The sequence below is a fragment of the Nicotiana sylvestris genome, chromosome 11 (assembly GCF_000393655.2).
Source record: "Nicotiana sylvestris chromosome 11, ASM39365v2, whole genome shotgun sequence".
In the NCBI taxonomy this organism is placed as follows: domain Eukaryota; kingdom Viridiplantae; phylum Streptophyta; class Magnoliopsida; order Solanales; family Solanaceae; genus Nicotiana; species Nicotiana sylvestris.
The window spans coordinates 166,201,644-166,225,300 of NC_091067.1; the positions used below are offsets into that span (position 1 = coordinate 166,201,644).

Below are 23,657 nucleotides of genomic sequence, written 5' to 3' on the forward strand. Positions count from 1 at the left end.
TTGGCCTTCCTCAATTATTCGGAGGTAAAACATCCCCCGAAATGAGTCGGTCCTCCGATCTCAACAAATTCTTCCTCCACTTCTTTTCCCTTGTGTGTCATTATTGCTCGTTTGTAGTTCCACGAGACATCCTTTGTCTCAACCGCTGGCAACTAAGTTAGTGGTTTAATAACAACAGGGGTAATGGGAGACCCTTTCACAACTACATCAGGCTTGCTTGGGACTCCTGGTACCACCATCTTTGGCTTTTTTCGACTTGCCCCAACACCGTTCCCTTTTGCAAACAGCACACTAAATACCTCATCTTGCTCCACAATCTTAGCGGGTTTTCCAATTTCAATGGGAGGCCCAAAATGAAGAGTGTAACAGTATGGATCCGAGGTCTTGAAAGTTGGTTCTATAGCATAGTAGTGGGCATCAGGAACTTTGAACAAGGTTCCACCAGAAGATAAAGGGATGGTGGCATGTGGAGGAGATGCAAAAATGGGAGTAGTTAATGACGCGCGATATGAAGCTGTATTGGCTAGTGGAGTATGAAAAGTCTGGGAGAAGGTTCCATGGTAGTTGTGACAAGGGGTAAAGCCTGGGCGTGTTGCGGGGAGAGATCAGCAGCAGTGGGTATCTGGAATTATGATGGTAGTGGGACGGAAGCAAGATTTTCAATGTAATTAGTGGGGAATGAGGGTAGAGGATGCCCACTAATCCAAGCCTGGTAAATCTCTATTGTCTGGTGTTTCAACCTTCGGGCCTCTTCTTTCAACTCAAATTCTGATTCCACAATTCCCCTTGACAGATCAACAACAATTATGTCCAATTCCTTACTAGTCATGGTTGTCTTGCTATTTGACCTAGCGTGTATGGATGACTCGCCCAAATGCCACACACTAACCACCTTCATGTGATTAATAACAAGGATAACAAAGAGGAGCAAAACAAAACCAACATGTTAGCGTTAGGGCATTTAACAGGTAATAATATCACATTACGTGCAATGCACCTATCATCAATTAACGGTTCTAGAATGACTTCGAAGGTCGCGAGGTCATATGGCAACATCCCAATTTTACTCTCCTGGCCTTTTTTCTCTCTTTTTTTTCTAGGACTCCTTGGTTTTTATTTTCTTCCCTCTTTTTTTCTAATTATCACTCTTTTCTCTCCTCTCATTTTTCACATTCCATAATTTTATCTCTTTTTTTTTCTTTCTTTCTTTTCTTTTTAAAAAAAATAAAAAATAATTCAATCGAACCCTATGTAGGTTGCTTATGTATCACGACGCTGCATGAATCAGACTAAGTGCAGTTCGGAAAAAGTAATGGAAAGAATAAACTAATAAAAAAATCTTTTTTATTTTTCATTTACAACTCTTTTTCGATTTTCAAATATAAAATAGGAAATGCAATAACGAAAAACTTGACAAATTCAACTATACTACGACAAACTCTGACACCAACTAACAGAATCAGTACTACTGAACATGGTTATAAAGTACAAAAAACATAAAAAATAGACTCAAAACATAAAAAAATCTCCTTTAGCCAGCTCCTGAATGTAGTGATCCTGACTGGATGGTCCTAGGGTGTCTGTCATGCTCAAACTCCGGTAAGTAGATCCACACATGTATGAGAAAACTAAAATCAAATAGAGTTAAAGATTTAGAACACTATGCGAGACAATAACACTCCCTACTGGACACATGCAAGACATGATTGAAGCAATTTTCGCAAAATGGCCTACGTGGCCAAAAGTTGCTATTAGTGTAAACTTGACAAAGGTTACCTCAAAGACATGGAAAAATCACTTTGCCGAAATGACTCATGTTGCAGAAATGGCCTATATGGCCAGAAAATGGCTACACATTGCAAATTCAATAGAGTGGACCCTAAATAGATAGGACATCTTGTTGTGGACTTAGAACTCTAAGACATGGGTCACTGAACCACTTTTTGCGAAAATAATCCCATTTTGCAAGAACGGCCGATGTGGCCAAAAGTGGCTAGACATGCAAATTCGATAAGGACGAGCCTTAAAGTAAAGAGATGCCTAATTTTGGATTCAATATTCTTTAGACAATTAAACAAACCATTTTGCGAAAATAACCATATTTTGCAAAAACAACCAATGTAGCCAAAAGTGGCTAGAGATGCTAGATTTGGCTACGACCCTCGAAGCCAAGAACTTAAGACTCACTAAGAAGACCAGAACCTATGTGGGTTTCTTACGTATCACGCTCCGAAAGACAAGAATCAAGTATGCGTAGTTCGGGGAGATTGGTTACGAGCGAGAATTAAAAAAATAACTAATTTAGAGAAAATATATTTTTTGTCTTTCTTATAAAAAAAAAGATGAAACATGTAAACTCTTTTTTTGGATTTTCATTTTTATTTTATTTTTTTGAATTTTTTTTATTTTTGGAAAATTATGGGAAAGTACAAAATCATTATGGATTTTTCATACTTTTTTTATTTTTCTTAAAAAAATATGAAAGAAAACATAATTGGGCCCTACTTGCTTTATTTTCACACTTCACCCTCTTTTTTTCTCATTTACCCTTATCCATCATTGGTCCGCTAATTTACCCTTTTACCCTTGAAGAAATGTAACATGTAGCACATAGGATGCATCGGGATGGTCTTTTATTTTGAGTCCCCTAAATCAAATGCATGTGATGCAACAAACATTTCTACTAGGGATCCGACATGAGGTTATGTTATTCTAGGATTAAACCTGGGGTTGTATTCTAGACCTGGCTTACCCAAGCGGATAACTCGAGCTGAGGTGGGGGCAACGTACCAGGAGCACGAATGTCTGCATGGCCTTGTTGCTGGCCTAGCCTTGCTCTATTTGGTCTAAATTCGAACATAAAAGTGGGCCACGCGAACGTATGCACCATTTTGTTTTAGAAAACTCAAAAGGGAGGCGTAAGAACACATTTTAGTACAATTCAAATAATATCAAAACGGTAAATAAACGGCAGTTAGCACATTAGGTCCGCAAAATACAGTAATATCAACAATAAATAAAGCCAAGTAAAAATCACATTAACAAGCTCGAATTCTTGAAACCTGAACCAGAGATTCTAGGTTCTTATTCCCTAGTAGAGTCGTCAGAGCTGTCACAGCTCTTTTTTCTACCCCGGATAGAGTATAGGGGAGTTTTTTCCAATTTAAGTGACAATCGAAATGAGATTAATTATTAGATTCAGAATCGCCACTTGGGATAATTTATGGTGTCCCAAGTCACCAGTTTAAAATCCCAAATCGAGGAAGTTGACTCTTATTCATGGTCTGCGGACACAGAAATCCGGGTAAGGAACTCTGTTAACCCATGAGAAGGTGTTAGGCATTCCCGGACTCCGTAGTTTTAGCACGGTCGCTTTGATCATACTTGGCTTAATCAAATTGTCTAATTACTCATTTTAGAATCTATGTACATTTGCTTCTTTTAATTAAGAAATTATCTTAGACCAAGTCACGCGTACGTGTACCCATTTGTTTGGTGCGTCAAAAATCATGTCACGCGAACATGTCCACAATTAATAACGCTTTATTAATATTTAGGAAGTTTAGTCAAAGTTGTGCGAACTCATACCCCGATTTTATTTTTAAGATCATACCTATGTCACACGAACGTGTCCACAACCACGATGATAGATTAATTCGCGCCTAAAGCATTTTCTATGAATATTCATTTTTAAACGTGTAATCTTGTCACGCGAATGTGTACATAATCACGATAATAAATTAATTAAGAGCACGCCTAAATTTGAGCCATTTGTTTTGTCTATTTGCTAAGCACAATTGACGGAATACTTATAATTTACACCCTATCTAAAGAACTATTACAAAAGGAAACTCATATTTCATGTTCTCATGCTCATCTTCTCGACTTTCATGGCAAAAATAGCATGCGTAAACTAGATTTTCAACCAAAGAGAGATAACTAGAACTTAAGGAACACAATCGTGAAGTCACAGCAGGATCAAGGTCTAGTGACACTCTTAAACAAAGCATAATGTGAAAGACCTTTAGAATTACTAAAAGAGTAAAACAAGGAAAACATACTGTTAATATCCTTCTACCCATTTATCATGAAGAAACATTGTTTTAGTGTTTAAAGAAGGAATCACGGAAGATAAATTGGCTCAGATAGTTAAATACATGTTTCAAAGCACTAGATCTTTAAACGCATCTTCTACCCATTTCTAGCAATTTCAAAAGATACAAAGAAAGTCGTCCTACACATATTCTATGAGCTGTATTCGAACTAAAAGAAATGTTCTCAACTAAATAAAGCTGAGTCCAAAACAACACTTGGAATTGTCCACTTCTGCCAAGGGCTTAGCTAAAGTAGTAAAATAAGACCGCGAGTATGAAACTTTGACTCTGTTTCTTTTAAATTCAAACAATATTCTGCACTATCGATTTGTGATCTAAACTAATTAAACTACTGTAAAGGAGAAGTCAATAGCAAACAAAATATACAAAGAAGACATGCCAATTGCGGCAATTTCCAGCTATGATTAATTCAAACTCCAAGAGTTAACACAAGAAGCGTAGACGAACAAAACCAACAATCAACTGGCCGAGTAAACGAATCAGCAATTCAGAACATATTTCATCAAACAAGCGGGGCACTCAGTCACATTGAACTTCAATATCAAAGCAAGTAAAAAGGAAAAGAAAAAAGACCTGAAATTAAAACTTCAGTTAACAGAAATTTTAGCAGTTACACAAGTATCGTAAGCCAACTACTAATGCCGAAATTGGAGACGGATGGAACTTGAACAAAACTACTTCGAACAGCACCCCAATCGATCAACCTCGGATCTTTGATAAACTTGGTTCAACAATGGCAACGAAAAAACCTGCTGGATTTTTTAAAAGAAGATAGAAGATGATGGAGATGAAGACCAGATCTAAAGGTTTCAAAAAGCCGGATCTGAAGGTTTTGCCACTATTATTCCCCATTTCAGGCGAGACTTACCATATTCGGCGTGATTCTATTATCCTATCTACAAATCTTGACCGGAATCGACCTCGGCTGACTCGAAAAGCTCATTGCAAAACACTGGTTCGTCGGATTTTGTGCAGGTCTGAGGCTGTTCTAGCGATTTTGTGTGTTGATGGTTGTGTCCAAAATGGTCTGTTGTGGCTAATTTTGGTTCTCTTGGTCTAGGGTGTGTGGAAGGGGAGGAAGATGAAGATAGGGGTCTTCGATGGGTGTCCCCGTTGGTTTTTGCGTGTGTGTATTCAGATTGAAGAAGAAGCAACACTGGGAGGTCTCTTGTGAATACGGCAGATTCCTCCTTATGCGTTGGGTCTTGTTTTTTTATTTTGGATTTTAGGTTATTTCTTGTTTATTATGCTAAAGGAGTGTCTAGGTTTGGGCTTTTGGGTTAATGGGCCAAGAAATTGGCTTAATTGGGCTAAAAGCAAGACAAAAATTAGTCCAAAAAATTACTTTTATTCCCTCTTCCCTTTTTGTATATAAAAATAATATAGCAAACAAGATAAACTATTAAAATACTAATTAATCTTACTTAAAAAAATAACTATTAAAATAAAACTAACCATTAAAACTGTCACGACCCCGGTTCGCCCTCCGTGAACCATCGTGATGGCACCTAGTCTTTATGACTAGGTAAGCCTAAAACGCAAAAGATAAACCAATTTGCGGAAGAAAACAATTTAAAACAAAAATAGTGTAATAAAACAACGTTTAAAAGAGCCGCTCGACATACACAATATTAACTCTCAAGACTAATACATTTCTCCCAAAACCCGGAAACCCATGTATCACAGGCTACGAATATAATAAAAAAGCTCTAACTTCAGAATGTCTATATCAACAGAAAAGATAGAAGGGCTATCTCTACAAGATAAAATGGAAAGGGACTCCTAGGTCTGCGGATGCGGCAGATATACCTCGAAGTCTCTGCAGCAGTCGCCTCGCCTCAAGGGTGATAGGACTGAGTCGAAGTACCTGGATCTGCACATGAAAAAAATGCGCAGAAAGGGCATGAGTACATCACAGCGGTACTTAGTAAATGCCAAGCCTAACCTCGGTCGGGTAGTGACAAGAAAGGTCAGAGCCCTACCGAGATAAAATAAAAATATAAGGTATGCCAGAATAAGATAAGCAGTACAGTTGAAAGCTAACAATAAAAATTTAATACAGGAAGAAGAAGGAACTCAATAACTGAAACAGAGGTAAAAATGATCACAAAGAAATACCACTCTTCACAAGGATAATAACCGTGGATCTCTCAGTATCCCGAGGATCTCTTAGTACCCTGAATATATGCCAGGGATCTCTTGGTATCCCGAGAATCTCTCGGTATTCCCAATATATGCTAGGGATCTCTTGGTATCCCGGGGATTTCTTGGTATCCTCAATATACGTGCTAGGTATCTCTCGGTATCCCTCACCTCAGCTCAAATCATAAATACGTGTAGGGGATATCCCAGGATGTCGTCCCGTAGTCCCAAAGTAAAACACACAGCAACAACTCTACTTTCTTCGGATCCACCCGAATACCCTCACTCGACACCACGTGGCCTAAGAATGCCACGGAATCCAACCAAAACTCACATTTCGAGAACTTAGCATATAACTTCTTTTCCCTTAAGGTCTGAAGCACTAGGGGTGGGTGTTCGATATTTCGGTTCGGTATTTAAGAATTTCGGTTCGGTATTTCGGTATTCGATTTATCGATTGTGTATACCAAATATCGTACCAAATTATTTCGATACGGTTCGGTATTTCTTATTTTGGTTCGGTACGATTTCGGTTTAATAATCAATGAACAATCAATGCTAAGTGCTTACAGTGCACATGCACAATTGAAATTTTCACTCTAAAAGAATATGTTTTTCGATATATAACACTATAACAGTGCACAATTGCACAACCACAATGTGCACATGGCTGAAAGCCTGAAACAAGAATAACATCTGCAGTTGCAACTTGCAAACTTGCACGCCAGTATACTCAATGTCAATAGTCAATACTGTATGTCATATAGTCAATACACATTATACAAACTTGCACGCCAGTATACTTACAATTTCATATAGTCAATATTGTATGTCAATACTGTATGTCATATACAAACTTGCAATGAATCTGGCGTATACTGTAGTTGGCAAAAGCTAGCCAACTGCACAATGCATATTACACAACTATATTAAACAACATAAACATAGTTAAACACTTAGCACAGTCCAACAAGTCCAACAACTTAAACACAGTTAAACACAGTCCAACAAAAACAGTCTTAACTCCTAAGTATTAACACTTAAACACAGTGCAACACTGCAACTGGCCAACTGCAAGTCTGCACAGTCTTAACACTTAAACAGTTAAACATAGTGCAACAAAAACAGAGAGGGCATCCCTCAACAAACAGTCTTGAGCAGTAGCACGGGGCGTTGAGCAGTAGCACGGGGCATGATTGCACTTGAACCTAAAAAAAATATAAATCATAAGTTAGAATATTATAGTTTGATGATAATAAAACAAAACTACAAAATATTAAGTATATCATTATCACCAAACAAATAGAGTATTAAACTTACCACTCAAGATGCAAGTTGCAACTATACATCAAACAATGCTAGTAGTGCTTCCATTATTTTCCATATCTAAAGATAATACGACCAAATATGTCATACAAATGAAAAAGCATGATATATTATTTTGAATTAAAATACACACAAAATATTAAAGCTTACAAAGCTCGAGTTCCTCAAGATACTTCAAGTCTTCTTCAACACTAATAGGATTCTTCTCTTCTCTAAGCCAATCTTGAAGACAAATAAGAGCTTGCACACATTTAGGAGTCAATGAACTCCTAAATGAATCAAGAATACGGCCACCAGTGCTAAACGCGCATTCCGACGCCACACTAGAAATTGGTATTGCCAACACATCACGAGCCAACTCCGAAAGAATAGGAAATCTAGGAGCATGTGTTTTTCACCAACTCAAGATATCAAATTCTTCACTAAAAGGCTCTTGTTCTTCACTAATGTATTTATCCAACTCCGATTTAGCACCCCCATTTCCATTGTCTTCCTTTTGTTTCTTCAAGCTAAGCTTAGTCCTTATTTTTGATGCACTTATAACACTCCCACTAGGTGTATTAGATGTGTTGTTAGATGAAGTAGAACTAGATGGAGATTGAGGACAAGATTCGGTTGAATACTTTTTTAGATACTCTCCAAACAAAGAATTCATATAAGCATACACCTCAGCATTTATTTTCTTCCCTTTTTCCTCCCCAAAAAGTTCTTCAAGTGCTCCCTCAACATATTCAAATTTGTTACGTGGATCCAAGACGGAAGCAATAAAAATCATTTTATTCATCTTTTCAGGCTCACCCCAATACTTCTTGAACTTTTCTTGCATTTGCTGAGCCATTTTTCTCAAATGCTTATCCTCACTAGCTAAACACATTTTCAAATGACAATAAAGTTCAGATACATCCTCAAAATGAGAATTACAAGTGACATAACGTGAACCTGAAACTTTTTAGTTAGCTCGTGAAATCGTGCAAGAAACTCTATCACATTCCTCACATTCACCCAATCATCAGATTCAAGAGGACCTGCATTACCACCACCTTCACAAAGATGAGAACATTGATATGCAGAAAATCCATCATCAAAAAGATGCAACTTGTCAAAGGCTTTTTCAAAGTGTTGTGTCGTATCCAACATCAAATAGGTGGAATTCCACCTGGTAGGAACATCCAAACACAACGTTTTGGTACATTCTACCTTTACATGTGCACAACACTGTTTAAACTTTAAGGTCCTTGCAGGCGAAGATCTCACATACCTCACAATATTTCTAACACGTGTCACAGAAGCATCAAGTTCTTTCAAACCATCTTGCACAATTAGATTTAGTATATGAGCCATGCATCTCACATGAAGATGTTTACCACTCATCATATTAGTTTTCCACATATCTAACTGTTTAGACAATTCTTTGACAGTGACATCATTTGAAGAAGCATTGTCCACAGTAATAGTGAAAACCTTGTCTAATTTCCATTCAAGCAAACAATCCCTAATAGCTTTAGCCATCTCTTCACCCTTATGACTAGTGATAGGGCAAAAATTAAGTATTCTTTTATGCAACTTCCAATCCCTATCAATGAAGTGGGCTGTCAAACACATATAATTTATTCTTTGTAATGAAGTCCAAGTGTCTGTTGTTAGGCAAATTTTTGGTTGTGCTTCTCTAAAAGAACTTCTTAGATTTTGCCTCAATTCACCGTAAACTTCATAATAATTCCTTGTTATTGTTCTGCGAGAAGGAAGACGAAATAGTGGTTGAGTTTTTCTCATAAACTTCATAAAGCTTTTATTTTCTACAAAGCTAAATGGTAGTTCATCAGTAACTATCATCTCAATTAAGGCCCTCCTAACCACTTTTTGATCAAATTCCAAATTGATCCTTCATCATTTTGGCAAGACTGAAAATTTATCTTTGTTTGACTATTATCTTCTGCAATTTTAAATGGGTATTCTTTGCATCTAAGCAAATGATTCTTCAATCCTGTTGTTCCATTCTTAGATGAATTAGCAGCATAAGCTTGTTTACAATATCGACAGTGCTTTCCCAACCCCATTAACCTCAAATTTATCAAAATGGTTCCAAACGTCAGACCTAGATTGCATTGCTTTCCTTTTCTTGGAATCTTGAGTATCAATGGTGTTGGTGTTACTATCTACCGTAATAGGTAAACTTTCACTAGAACCAACATCACTTACTTTACTTGTATCTTCTATCTATACAAAATTAAACAAATATAAATATAAATTAACAATCAACAAATTAACTACCTTACTATCAGTAACAATCAACAAATTAACTACCTTGCTACCCTACAAAATTAAACAAATATAAACATAAATTTCCAGTAACTGTTATTTTGAAACCAAAATCTACACAAAAGGTTTCAATGACTATTGTTCAACAAATGATCCTGGGTTAAAGAATAAGAGAGTGACTAAATCTTTTCTTGAAATTCTAGAAGCCAACATACTAGAAGATACTGTATTTCATGGTTTTCAAAGAGAGAGTCTGTTATTGTTAGTTGCTCTGCTCATATGGTAAAGTTCTAAAAATCAGACCTAAACAAAGTAATCATATGGTAATCCTAACACATAGTCGTGTACTCACAACTGTTATTATACAAGCAAATGAATTAAACAGCATGAACGTGATACAGATGATATTTTCCTACTAAAGGAAAAAGCTCGGAACAGCAGTTCATTCAATCAGCAGTACAACCAAAAGAAAGCGAAACATACCTTTGAAATTGAAATTGAATCGAGCTCGGAACACTGGAACAAGACAGCAGCGTCTTCGACACTTCGTTTGCCCGGAATTTGTGAGGAGTGAGGAATCGAATCGAGCTGGAAATCGCCGCCTATAACCCTAAATTAGTTTGATGCAGAAAATCAGAAATTAAAAAATTTATGCGTCTGAACTCTGAACTCAAAAAGTTCAAAACTTAAAAATATAAAAACTCAAAAAAACCTCAGAGAGTAGTCGATTACTGGGATGAGATCATGAGAATGAGATGAGACTTACAAAACTTACAAAAGTAGTGAAGTTAATCGGTGAAGATGAGATGAGACTTGAGCTCGAATGTCGACTGGTCGTAACTCGTAGAGACGTAGACTGATATCCTAAGCAGTCGATTCTCGTCTAGACTCGCAGACTGATAAGTGATATCCTAGACTCGCAGTCGATTCTCGTCTTCTTCTTCTCGATGATATCTCCTACAGTCCTAAGCACTGAAGTCTGAAGCAGTAAGCAAGCCCTAATGGCTAATGCCCTACTTTGATGAGAATGCCTAATTTGGTTCTCGACTTGGGTCTTGGGTTGGGTATTAACTGAGTCTGACTTGGGTAATTGATTGGGATTGGGCTTGGGTTGGGAGTTGGGGGAGCTGGGCCTGGGTGGGAGTGGGACGCTGGGGATGGGGCATGGCCTGGCCGCATGGGCCTATAAAATAGGTAATTGGGCTTAGTCGCTTAGATATTTTCGGTATTTCGGTTTACCAAAATTGTAAGATTATAAAACCGAAAACCGAACCGAAATACCGAAAATTCATTACCGAATTAGACCGAAAAACCGAAAAAACCGAAACCGAAATACCAAATTAATTTGGTTCGGTTCGGAATTCGGTTTTTCGGATTTTATGCCCACCCCTATGAAGCACTGTCCTCAGGTGCTACTCATGATCTTCCTGACTCCGAAAATACACCAGAATATCATCAATAAAGACAATGATGAACGAGTCAAGATACGGTCGGAACATACTGTGCATCAAGTACATAATCGATACACATACGCATAGAACCATCCTTTTTCTTCACAAACAAGATATGTGATACACTGGGCCGAATGAAACCCTTATCAAGCAATTCCTGTAATTGATCCTTTAATTCCTTCAACTCAGGAGGAGCCATACGATACGGAGGAATAGAATTGGGCTAAGTTCCCGGCAACAAATCAATGCCAAAATCAATATCTCTATCAGGAGGCATGCCCAGAAGATCAGCTGGAAACACATCAGGAAAATCCTGTACTACTGGAACTGAATCAACTGAAGGGGTATCAATATTGACATCTCTCACATAAGCTAAATACGCGTCATACCCCTTCTCAACCATATGCTGAGCCTTAAGGAAAGAAATAACTCTACTGGGAGTGTGATCTAAAGTACCCCTCCACTCAACACATGGTACACCTGGCATAGCCAGCGTCACGATTTTGGCGTGACAATCAAGAATAGCATAATGGGGCGACAACCAGTCCATGCCCAAGATAATATCAAAATCTACCATGCTGAGCAACAATAAATCAGCTCTGGTCTCAAAAACACTAAGATCAACCAAACACGACCGATAAATGCGGTCCACAACAAGAGAATCTCCCACAGGAGTAGAAACATAAATAGGTGAACTCAAAGAATCCCGAGGTACACCCAAATGTGGAGCAAAATAAGAAGACACATAAGAGTAAGTGGAGCCTGGATCGAATAGAACCGATGTATCTCTGTGACAAACCAGTATAATACCTGCGATGAAAGAATCGGAGGCAACAGCCTCAGTACGAGTAGGAAGGGCATAGTATCGGGCCTAGCCTCCCCCTCTAGGGCGACCTCTACCTCCCCGACCTCCACCTCTGGCTGGCTGAGCAGGTGGGGTAGCAACTGGAGCTGTAACCATAGCCTGAGAACTCTACGAGGTGCGTTGTGGCTGAGGGGTCTATGGAGGCGCACTCCTCTCAAGTCTAGGGCAATCCCTCACCACATGGTGTGTGTCACCACACTCAAAACAAGATCTAGGAGGACGTGACAACTGTGACTGGCTCGGGCCAGGTCGGCTGGACTGGCCTCTAAAAGCACCCCGCGCAGGAGGCGCACTAGAAACCGGAGGTGCATAATAAGGCTCATGAGGCCTAGGAGGAGCTGGAGCACCACTGGCTGCTAGAAGAGCTGAATGAATGGGGTTACTCATATAACCCCTACCATGACGACCTGCTGCTGGGGCACGGGCACCAAAAAAATGGCCCTCCTCCCAAGACCTCTTAGCCTCCCTCTCCTCTCTCTCCCTAGCATGCATACCCTCAATCCTCCTAGCAATGCTCACCACCTGCTGATAAGAAATGTCCATCTCCAACTCATGAGCCATGCTAGACCTGATGCTGGGAATAAGCCCCTCAATAAATCGGCAAACTCTCTCACGAATAGTAGAAACCAAGGCTGAGGAATGTCTAGCCAAGCGAGTGTAACAGACAGCATACTCTGAGATAGTCATAGCACCCTGGCACAAATGCTCAAACTCTGCACGCCATGCGTACGTGAGGCTCTGAGGAACAAACTCTCTCAGGAACATATCTGAAAACTAGGTCCAAGTGAGTGAAGCTGCCTCATCCGGACTGTCTAACTCATAGGTGTGCAACCACTCCTAGGCGGCTCCTCGAAGCTGGAAGGCAATGAAAGAAACCCCACTCAATCCTGATATATCCATAATGCGGAGGATATGGTGACACTCTCTAGAAATGCTAAGGCATTAGTTGATGCTAACCCACTGAACACCGGAGGATCATACTTCTTGATCCTCGAAGTACCTGGATCTGCACATGAAAAACATGCGCAGAAAAGGCATGAGTACACCACAGCGGTACTCAGTAAGTGTCAAGCCTAACCTCGGTCGGGTAGTGACGAGGAAGGTTAGGGCCCTACTGAGATAAAATAAAAATATAAGGTATGCCAGAATAAGATAAGCAGTACAGTTGAAAGCTAACAATAAGAATTTAATACAGGAAGAAGAAGGAACTCAATAATTGAAACAGAGGCAAAAACGATCACAAGGAAATACCTTTTTTCACAAGGATAATAACCGGGGATCTCTCAGTATACCTAGGATCTCTTAGTACCCTCAATATATGCCAGAGATCTCTTGGTATCCCGAGGATCTCTTGGTATCCACAATATACGTGCTAGGGATCTCTCGGTATCCCTCACCTCAACTCAAATCATAAATACGTGCAGGGGATCTCTTGGGATGTCGTCCCATAGTCCCAAAGTAAAACACGCAGCAACAACTCAAGGAATACTCAATTAAGCTCAATTTCGTACCAAGTAAACAGATAATTCTAACCTAACATGCTTCACATAATGCAATTAAGGCAGTTTAACCAAGTAAACAATTAAGTCAATTAAGCATGCTTTTCTAAGCTAACAACAGACTTAAATTACAAGTAGTATAACACAAGAAAAAGGAACACAATTGAAATTACTTAAAGAAAACCAGATTTTTCAACAATTAGCTCAGGTACGCACTCGTCACCTCACGTACAAGGCATTTCAATTATCAAATATACCAAATCTTAAGGGGAAGGTCTCCCACACAAGGTTAGGCAAGCCACTTACCTTGAACCAGCTCAAATCAATCTGAAATCACGCTCTTGCCATGAGTACTCGACTCCAAATGGCCCAAATCTATTCAATTCAATTTCATAATATAAATAACACTTCAAGTAACTGATTCTACAAAGAAATTCTAAGCTGATATGCGAAATTAGGTAAAATGACCAAAATGCCCTTTGGGCCCACTCTCGGAATCAGGTAAAATTTATATTTCCAGAATCCTCACACTCACACAAGTTCAGTCATACCAAAATTACCAAAATCGGACCTCAATTGATCCCCTAAATCATCACTCAAAGGCCTCTAATTAGTCAAGCCCTAACCCCCAAATTACCACTGATTTTCCTTAAATCTTCAGGTTTATAATGATAAAAAATCACTCCAATAACGAGTTTAAGGACCAATGACCTTACCCTAATGAACTCCTCTAAAAATGTCCCTTGAAAATGCTCCCCAAGGCTTCTTTCCATTTGAAAAGAGGTGAAAATAACTCAAATTCGCGAAGGCAAGTATTTATATGTTCTGCCTAGCTTCCGCACCTATGGTTACCCTTACGCAGATGCGGTGACGCTTCTGCGGTCCCTGCTGGTTCCTCCCCTTTCCGCTTCTACTATTGCTCCGCTACTTCTGCGGCTCCACACCTACGTGACCCAACCGCAAGTGCGGTTATGACAGATATCAGCAACTTCAGCTGCTTCAAACCACTTACAATTCTTCTGACAACCATCCGAAATCATCCCGAGGCCCCCGGGACCTCAACCAAAAGCACAAACAAGTCTAAACCACTGTCCAAACTTATAACAATCCTTAAAACACCTAAAACAACATCGAAATGACGAATCAACCACGGATTCAAGCCTAAGAACTCCACAACTCTAAAAATACGCTTTCGATCAAAAAGTCTATCAAACCTCGTCCGAATAACCTGAAATTTTGCACACACATCACATTCAACACTACAGAGCTACTTCAACTTCCGAAATTCCATTCCGACCCTCGGATCAAAATCTCACTATCGAACCGGAAACTTCAAAAATTCGACTTTCGGCATTTCAAGCCTAAATTAGCTACAGACCTCCAAAACACAATCCGAACACGTCCTTAAGCCCGAAATCACCCAACGGAGCTAGTAAAACCATCGAAATTCTATTTTGAGGTCGTCTTCACATTGTTCGGACTATGGTCAAACTTCCAACACTTAAGGTCTCATTTAGGGACTAAGTGTCCCAAAATTCTCCGAAACTCAAAACCGAACATCCCGACAAATCAAAATAGCAGAAATGAACACGGGGAAAGCAGTTAATAGGGGATTAGGGCATTAATTCTTAAAACGACCAATCGGGTCGTTACAAAACAAACCTATTTTTGGTATTTTTTTCAAGATTAAAAAATGACTACAAAACATTAATGAAACTATTTTTGTAATTTTTATTTTTTGTGATAAAATAAAGTAAAAGAGTCAAAACTATTTGAAATAACTATATTAGACCTAAAATATTTAAATACTAAAATATGTAAAATCTTGGGGATGATCAAAAATCATATGTCTACAATATAAATATAGGTTGTGTGTGTTTGCCTTGGATGTCAATTCCAAAGAATAACAATATGGTGCATGTGAGTCTGTTATGGAAATATAAGGAGGATCTTTGGCAAATGAACACTTTTAATTGGTTCTTTTTTTTGTAGTATTTTTTGATAATAAATAAGCAAAAGTAATCTACTCTTACTAAATAAGTAAATAAAAAGTAAAGTAAAATTACTACACTCAATATTTATTTGTCGAAAATCTCTGATTTAGAAAATTGCACTAAACTAAATAAAACTCTATTTTTTTAACTTTTTTTTCTTTGTAACTGAAAATAAAACTAATACTCTTAAAAAATGTAACTCTTTCGTAGTACTTTTTTTTAAAAATTTTATGAAATAAATCTACTAAAAAGTGAAATAAAGGCTAAAATATGTAGATAAACTTAAAACATATTTTGAAGCTATATCGCGCTGCTTTGGTGCGCAATGCCCGGGATGCTATGGGATCTTTTGGCTACTTAACATGCTCTAGATAGTCAATGATTTCATTTCACAAGTCCCAGACCAAATTAGTCAAATTTACCTCATAATAACTATCCGCATCCAGGACTGAGTTCATCAATTGTACTACCGTCCAGACTCCGATCCCTTCATTTCCGTCGATGATCCTAAGTTTGCCAATGCATCGGCATCTTTGTTATCCTCCCTTGGAATATGAGTAATTGACCACTCCTAGAATCGTGCCAACATAGCCTGGACTTTTATCACGTATTGCTGCATGCATACTTCTTTGGTGTCAATGATCCCGTAGACCTGATTTACCACCAGCTGCGAGTCATATTTGGTTTCGGTGAACATGGAGTCAATTCCCTGGGCCAACTCGAGCCCTGCAATCAAAGATTCATACTCTGCTTCATTGTCAGTTAAAGGGACCATTCTGATGGCTTACCTTAGGGTTTCCCCCAAAGGCGTGATTAAGACTATTCCGAGCCCGAACTCTTTCACGTTGGAAGCTCCGTCCATGTATAATGTCCCAACCCCCGTTGTCAATTACGACACCATTACTGCCTCTTTGGTTTCCATAAGCAATAATTCCGGACTGAAATCGATCACAAAGTCGGCCAATACTTGTGACTTAATTGCAGTCCTTGGTTTATATTCTATGTCAAATTCGCTCATTTTGACGGCCCATTCGACCAATCTTCCTAAGATCTCGAGTTTATGGAGAATATTCTGCAAAGGGAAAGTAGTCACCACGGCTATCAGGTGGCACTGGAAGTAGGGCCTCAGGTTCCGAGCGGCATCTACGAGAGCTAAGGCCTGTTTCTCCAAATGAGGGTAGAGAGTTTCTGCTCCCGTTAAAATTTTGCTAACATAATAAATAGGGTATTGCGTACCTTCGTCCTCTCGGACCAAAACTGTACTTACAGCAACTTCAGAGACCGCGAGGTAAATTAGCAACATTTTACCTTCTTTCGGTTTTGAGAGCAATGGATGGCTTGACAAGTGTCACACCTCCTTTTTTCTGCATCCCGGAACGGGTATAAGGGAGTTTTTTCAATTTAAGTGACATTATTCGAAATGGGATTATTTATTTATTTTTGTTCAGAGTCGCCACTTGGGATAGGTTTATTTTCTGGTGTCCCAAGTTACCGGTTTATTTTAAATCCCAAATCGAGGAAAATTCAACTTTCCTTGTGAAGTCTGCGAACCAGAAATTCTGAATAAGGAATTCTGTTAACCCCGGGGAAGGTGTTAGGCACCCCCGGATTCCGTGGTTCTAGCACGGTCGCTTAAACTATCATAATTGGCCTATTATCTGATTTTAATACATGTTTTAGCCTATGGTATATTCAAACTTATTAAACCGCTTTTAATTATTTTTTAAAGGAAGATTTCAACATTATCTAAAACGCGTCTTTGGACCGCGCCACATGAAATGCACCGGCAGTCCGAGACACATTTTATTTAACGTTGTGAGATTTGGATTTGGGTCACATGAAATGCGCACTCAAGTTTAGGAAGGTAAATTATTTAAACCACGCGCCTAAAGCAGCTATGTACTTTCAAATTTGTGAGGGCCATGAAAAATTCAACTAATGGCACACCTCGATCTAAAGAGTTAGAATTAATTAAGTGAGGGTCATGGGTTTTGGAATTTTATTTGGCATGACACACCTCAAATTATTCCAAAGGGGCTTTACTCAACTAAAACAAACTACGGATGCTCATAAGATTATTTCTTTCATGTAAAGCTTTGGTTCTGAAAAGTAGAAACCTTGTGGCACATCCCATGAATTTTACTGTTGATATAAGTTACGATCTTATCACCCAATACTCTAACTTGATCTAGAAAATACCTTTCTGAGTGAACATGGAAATATTGTTTCAGAACACAATTTACAACACATCACAATAGTATAATATGGAATTGGGACATCCGGGAGGTGTTTTATGATAATATTGAGTATAAAGATGGAAACTGTTATGCCTTGGTTGAAGCAAGAAAATGGACGAGTTAACAATTGTAAAGAAAAATGATTCATGTGTCATGGGCTGCTTTCCAGACATGCCCCATGACTCCTTGGCCGCGCCCCATGGCGGCCTAGCAAGCCTCACAATGCCTAGCGCCATGGTCGGCCCCGTGGTCTTGGCTGCGCCAAGTGACAAGCGCGCATGTGCCTCTGTCGCCCCACCGATGCCTCTCGCCAGCGCCCAAGGGCTGGCCAATGACAACAGCGCCGCGCGCCCTGACAATGCCGCGCGCGCAGATCCTGATGCCTCGCCAGCGCCCAGCTGCAGGCCCATTCCATCAGCGCCTCGCGCACAGACCCTGATGCCAAGCACCAGTGCCCAGCCTCAGGCCAGCACATCAAGTGTCGCGCGCGCCCACAGCAACGCGCGCGCAGACCCGCAAGACAAAGATGCTGCCATCGGACTTAGTTTTTCCTTGTAATAATCTAAGTCCTTTTCATTGTAATCATAGACTAGTTTTCATCATTTTCATTTCAGTGTGCTTCTACAGCTTTATTAGGACTAGTCTTGTAATGTTGGTTTATTTTTTTTAAGCATTATTAAGGGGGACCAAACAATCAAACATTTCAATCAGCATTTTCTGGTGTCTCTCCCCCTCGACACCACATCATTGTAATCATCATTTTCAGTCATCAATAAAATCATCATCAGCATTCAAAACCCAATTCTCTCTCAGCTTCCGCAATTGCTCACGACATTGGTTTGCTCAACGTTGTCAATGCTGCCTTACAGAGCCTACTTCGAGAAGGCGACCATCACATCAGGGGTGCAGCAAACCTCACCCCCATTCCACAAAAGCTTAAGATACCGGAGCCAAAGCCATACGACGGATCCCGGGATGCTAAAGAAGTGGAAAACTTCATCTTCGACATCGAACAATACTTCGATGCCGTGGGCCATTTGGAGGAATCCAAAAAGGTAGCGACTGCTGCCATGTATCTTCAGGGCGATGCCAAACTTTGGTGGCGGGTCAAACACGAAGCCATCAAGGCCGGTGAAGATACTCTTCAGACATGGGACGAATTGAAGGTAGCCATACGCCTGCAGTTCTTTCCCGAAAATGTGGAATACAATTCCAGGAGAAAGCTACGGGACCTCCGCCACACCAGATCAGTGAGGGAGTACGTGCGCGAATTCTCCGCACTCATGCTAAACATACGCGACATGGGGGACAAAGACAAACTCTTCGCATTCATAGAAGGTTTGAAACCTCATGCCCGTATGGAACTACAGCGACAACGGGTAGACACCCTGCCCAAGGCCATTCAAGCTGCAGAATGCCTTGGCGATTATCATTTGGGAACTCAGAACGACAGGCCCCAGCCGTCTGTCCGAGGGGGATTCAACGGGCACCATCCCAGCAATGGTGGCCCAAGCAAAAGTGGGGGAGATCGGAGTGCATCCAAAACTAAGACTCCTCCCTCCAACAGCAACAGTGCTGCATCCATCAACAACAATCAGGGGAGAAAGCCTCCCTCAGAATGCCGTCATTGCGGCGGGGCACATTGGAACAATGAATGCCCAAACATCAAGGTCAATGCTCATCAGACTGTCGAGGATGAGACAGATGCATCAGACACATCTGAAGACAACCAGGTAGGCGCCTTCAATGCAATTGTTGGCTCTATCCCTCATGCCTTAGCGGGGACCAGTGCATGTCCTCCTAAGAAAACATCAGTCCCGATCACCAGGAAAGGGAAAGAAAAGATGGACGAAGGACCTCCTAAACAAGCGAGGACCCTCATGTTCGTCGAATTGAAAGTGAACGGCAAGCCCCTTCACGCATTGATAGACACGGGTGCCACCCACAACTACTTGTCATCAACGCAAGTAGCGCGCCTAGGTCTTGTGGTACAAAAGAGCAAAGGCCGCGTCAAGGCTATCAACTCACCACCTCAGACATTGGGTGGAACAGCTACAAATGTCCCAGTGAAACTTGGCCCATACAAAGGAAGCATCGACCTGCGCATCGCAATCATAGATGACTTCGACATCATAGTGGGTTTGGAGTTCATGAGGCAAACCAACACCATTCCAGTACCATTTGCCAACATGCTCCTGATGATGGGAGAAAACGGGGCCAAGCCCTGCACCATACCATGCTTTCCCATAAAGATGGCCGCTGAAAACATCTCGGCCATGCAGTTGGAGAAGGTAGTCAACAGACATGAACCTCAGGTTCAGGCTACCCTTCGCAGCAACAATCAGTCATCATGTCATCGGCCTCAAAAGACTGGTGACGCTCATCATCGTGTGAAGACTTGTCAGCCATGCCACAAGGACAAGTCGGATCACTCATCACAGCCGGGACCCTCGCAGCCATTACATGTCCCTCAGAGACCATGGGAAAGTGTTTCCCTCAGATTCATCACGGGATTGCCCCAAGTCGGCAATCTTGCATCCATCATGGTTGTCATAGATCAGTTCTCAGACTATGCAACTTTCATAGCAGCCCCGCAAAACATCTCAGCAGAAGATACAGCTCGACTCTTCTTCTCGCACATTGTCAAACATTGGGGCCTGCCCAAAAACATTGTTAGTAGGCGCGACTCACGCTTCACTAGCAACTTCTGGACCCATCTCTTCAGGTGCTTTGGGTCAACATTGAGTCACAACACAGACATCCATCCACCATCGGATGGCCAGACAGACCGGTTCGATGACATGCTGGAGGAATATCTCCGCAACTTCGCAACCGGATCACAGAAGCATTGGGTGAAGCTCCTGGATGCTGCTCAACTGTGTTTCAATTCTCAAAAGAGCCATCATACAAACAAGAGCCCTTTTGAAATTGTTACCGGACAGCAACCGCTTCTCCCGCAAACGGTGAATGCATCAACCATGCCGAAATCTCCTCGAGCTGCCAACTTCTCGAGCGAATGGGAGCGCAACATGGAGATAGTGCGGAGCTATCTCATCAGGGCCCAAGAGCGGGCAAAAAGGTTCACCGAACAAAATCTTTGCTTTGCCCAACATCAACCAGGGGACAAAGTAATGCTATGCATCCCAAAGCGGTACTTGTTTGCAGAAAGGACCCATGACCCTCGGCTGCAACAAAAATACATCGGGCCCCTGCCCATTGAAAAACGCATTGGGAAGTCCACATACCAGGTGAAAATTCCATCCTGGTGGAAGATCCATCCAGTCTTCCATGTCAGCCGCATGAAATCATTGCTTCGCTACAACAGCAAGCTCAAACAACAGAGGGGCGCAGACCTCCCATCCAACAACCATCAGAATCATCATCATCATCATCATCATCATCATAAGGCTCCGAGGACGGCGCCAACTCAGGTGGGGGAGAATGTCATGGGCTGCTTTCCAGACATGCCCCATGACCCCTTGGCCGCGCCCCATGGCGGCCTAGCAAGCCTCACAATGCCTAGCGCCATGGTCGGCCCCGTGGTCTTGGCTGCGCCAAGTGACAAGCGCGCATGTGCCTCTGTCGCCCCACCGATGCCTCTCGCCAGCGCCCAAGGGCTGGCCAATGACAACAGCGCCGCGCGCCCTGACAATGCCGCGCGCGCAGATCCTGATGCCTCGCCAGCGCCCAGCTGCAGGCCCATTCCATCAGCGCCTCGCGCACAGACCCTGATGCCAAGCACCAGTGCCCAGCCTCAGGCCAGCACATCAAGTGTCGCGCGCGCCCACAGCAACGCGCGCGCAGACCCGCAAGACAAAGATGCTGCCATCGGACTTAGTTTTTCCTTGTAATAATCTAAGTCCTTTTCATTGTAATTATAAGCTAGTTTTCATCATTTTCATTTCAGTGTGCTTCTACAGCTTCATTAGGACTAGTCTTGTAATGTTGGTTTATTTTTTTAAGCATTATTAAGGGGGACCAAACAATCAAACATTTCAATCAGCATTTTCTGGTGTCTCTCCCCCTCGACACCATATCATTGTAATCATCATTTTCAGTCATCAATAAAATCATCATCAGCATTCAAAACCCAATTCTCTCTCAGCTTCCGCAATTGCCCACGACATTGGTTTTCCCGCACGGTACTGACAATCTAGTCTAGCGTGCGGCGAGGACCTCATTGGCGGACAGCAACCGCACTGACATCGGTTGCTTAGCTTTACGTTGCCCTTCCAAAGATCATCAGGAAGGCGTTGCGTAACAGTATCAATGTAAGTCAATTTCCCCCATTTGGTGAAAACATGTTTTCTTTTTGCAAAAAAAATAAAATATTATCCACATCTTAACAACATCCAAACAGTAGAAGATGCTTTTACCAAGGAAAATATTTTCTGTAATATGCGTTAAACCATGCCAAACACAGCTCCTAATGCTTATAACATTAAATTTCAAAAAAAAAAAAAAACATATGCCTCAGGAAAGTATGCATTTTGAGCTAAACAAGCTACCACCTTGAGTAAACCCAATATTTCACATTCTATAAAGTTTATTAGTCTAAGTCAGCTGTCAACAAAAACAAATTGAGAACTACAGGCTTCATATAAGGGAAATGGCACAATAGTTTATAGCATTACCCTAGATTGCAATTAGCAGAACTGCAGAATACAATATTACTCGACAAACATCACCAAAAATCATAGACAAATAATATGGAAGCATATAAAAAGAAGAAGAAACACTTAACTCAAGAGCAGAATGATAAAATAGGAGATGAACTTACCTAATTGCAAGTGAAACACTGAAATAAGCTCAAATATGGTAGAAATCAGCAAATGTAACTCCAGCAACAATTTCCATAGCGATAATTACACAATGAGATAACTGAAATGAACGAACCAAATCGAGGCCACTACTGATTCGGATGAAGCTCAGAAAACGATTCCAACAGTTACAACAACAAGTTTCAATTTCACAGGCCTCAGAAACCCAACAACAAGCAAACCATGTAGCAGAAATTTGAACAGCCCTTAAATCCCTCTTTCTTTTTTTTTTGATTTTTCTAGATCTGAAATTTGAATTGAAAACTTCCTCTCTTATCAAATTCAAGCGTGTGTGAGTATGTTTTCCGATGGGAATCGAGAGGGATCGTGAGAGAGAAGATGGAAGAGATGCTCGTTTTTCTATTCAAGAGCGCTGCTTCTGTCTTTTTTGAGAAAGCTTCTCCAATTTTCTAGGTCTAATGATCTGATTTTAAAGAAAATGGAGAAGGCAAGGTTTGGAAAAGAAATGAATAAGAAGAATAATGGAGTCTGTTCTTTTTATTTTTTGAAGAAAATGAACAGAGGGTGCTCCTGCCCCCTCATCTTTCAATTAGCCCCCTTTCTAAATATGCAGTAGATTAGTGCACACCCCTATTCACAAATGCCCTTTCCCCATTTTTATATTTGATTCCACTCAAATCATTTTCTTTAAATTATCAATTAGTATATTATGAACTCCATCACTTTAAAAGTTTCTTAATTAGTTAGGTGAACATATTTCCTAGCCTAAATTCCTAAATTAACTCCTAAATCAAATTATTCTACCAAATTAACTTAATTATCTCTAAATAATAATTATCACACCTAATTGAATACCAAATTAAAATAAAATTACAAAAATTAAAAATTAAAAAATGCAAAATACGCTTTTTTTTTATTTTTGTAAAACAACAAATTAATTAATTAATCTAAAAATGTAAAATCAAATCTTAAATGGAGATGCAATATC

At 40.5% G+C, this 23,657-nt stretch overlaps 1 long non-coding RNA gene across 1 annotated transcript; it reads right to left on the minus strand.

Annotated features, from left to right (window-relative positions):
• Positions 1-6,959: 6,959 nt before the first annotated feature.
• Positions 6,960-23,298, minus strand: LOC104232076 (uncharacterized). The gene is made up of 3 exons (XR_011403861.1): positions 22,669-23,298; positions 10,326-10,452; positions 6,960-7,465 (listed from the first exon to the last, which is right to left on the minus strand). It is a non-coding gene; the product is annotated as an uncharacterized lncRNA (long non-coding RNA).
• Between the last annotated feature and the right edge of the window lie 359 nt (positions 23,299-23,657).